Below are 237 nucleotides of genomic sequence, written 5' to 3' on the forward strand. Positions count from 1 at the left end.
TGTTGCCATAATGAACTAGGAATTTGCTAAGGCACCCCTATTGCCATTAGAACTAGGAATTACTAAGGCACCCGTGTTTCCATAACGAACTAGGGATTTCATGAGACACTCGTGTGGCCATAAGGTACTAGGGATTTGCAGAGGCATCCCTGCCGCCATAATGAACCATGGATTTCTTGAGGCACCTATGTTGCCATAATGAACCAAGGATTTGTTGTGGCTCCCGTGTTGCCATAA

Source organism: Lupinus angustifolius, chromosome LG07, assembly GCF_001865875.1.
Source record: "Lupinus angustifolius cultivar Tanjil chromosome LG07, LupAngTanjil_v1.0, whole genome shotgun sequence".
NCBI classification, from domain to species: Eukaryota; Viridiplantae; Streptophyta; class Magnoliopsida; order Fabales; family Fabaceae; genus Lupinus; species Lupinus angustifolius.